Raw genomic sequence first — 1,350 nt, 5'->3', positions numbered from 1 at the left:
TTGATGAGATGGAAATTACATTTAGCCGATTTTGACTTTGACATTAAATACTTACAGGGAAAAAGTAATTACGTCGCAGATGCACTTTCGAGGAATCCAATCCCTGAAACTAACTTACACGCCATTGAAAATGACCCCCCTCCAAATGAAGTACTTGATGAATTTTTAGGCGCACCTACTCCTGAACATATTGACGACTTGGCACGATCTTTTAACATACCGCTTGAAGAAGACTTAGCAATTCTACAGACTCAGCACTCACAACAATCCTCTAACGAACAAATTCATATGGTAGACGACAAAACCAAAAGCATTAACGTCGAAAAATTTCAAATTATTATCACACGAGGAAATCCCGAAATACAAACACCGGTAGAAAGACTATTTAACAAAACAAGACTGAACTGGTGCACACGCTATCCTTTTTCTAAGGATGTCGAGGACAATTGCATTGAATACTTACAACCAACTCGCGCCTATGGTGTACTATGTTCCCATCAAATAGAAAACAATATAGACACTCAAATATATGAGCAAATTTTTAATAATTTTGCAGACATTATTAAAACTAATTACCCAAGCATAAAAATTAAACGCTATTATTAAAAAAAACTGGACGTACCCACAACAGAAGAACAAAATGAAATAATATTAAGCAAACACATCCGGAAAACAATGCACCGTGGAATACATGCAACTTACCAATCTCAGACAAAAACATATTACTGGCCCCACATGCTAGAAACCATTACCAAAGTGATTAATAATTGTTCCTTATGCAAATCAATTAAGTATGATAGACGCCCTATCAAACAAGTATTCGAAATCACACTAACCCCAACTAAACCATTTCAAAAATTACAAGCAGACGTACTACATTTTGACGGAAAACTCATATTTACAATGATAGATTGCTTTTCAAAAAAATTATATGGTAATATAATTCGAACCACCTCTGCTAATGAAATCATAAATTCCTTAGAAATTTATTTAAGTAGCTTCCCTTGCCCTAACATCATACAATTTGACAACGGACCTGAATTCAAAAATGGACTCATAGAAAATTTTCTCAAATATAACAACATTGATACACACTTTATCACACCAAACAACTCTGACTCAAATGGACTCATTAACAGAGCAAACTCGACGCTGATCGAAATTTTAAATATTATTAAGACAGGAAAAGAATTATCTATTTAAAAACTATTAGGACTAGCACTGATAGCATACAATAACACAATAGTAAGCAACTTTTTTTTTTTTTTTTAATTATTTATTTATTGTAATTTACAACTGTACAAAATAATACAACAGGTAAATATGTAGTATGTTTCATATACACTTGAA

Source organism: Halyomorpha halys, unplaced genomic scaffold, assembly GCF_000696795.3.
Source record: "Halyomorpha halys isolate HHAL.00 unplaced genomic scaffold, Hhal_1.1 Scaffold1249.1, whole genome shotgun sequence".
NCBI classification, from domain to species: domain Eukaryota; kingdom Metazoa; phylum Arthropoda; class Insecta; order Hemiptera; family Pentatomidae; genus Halyomorpha; species Halyomorpha halys.
The sequence above is the reverse complement of the archived record's forward strand: the minus strand, read 5'-3'. Positions refer to the sequence as shown.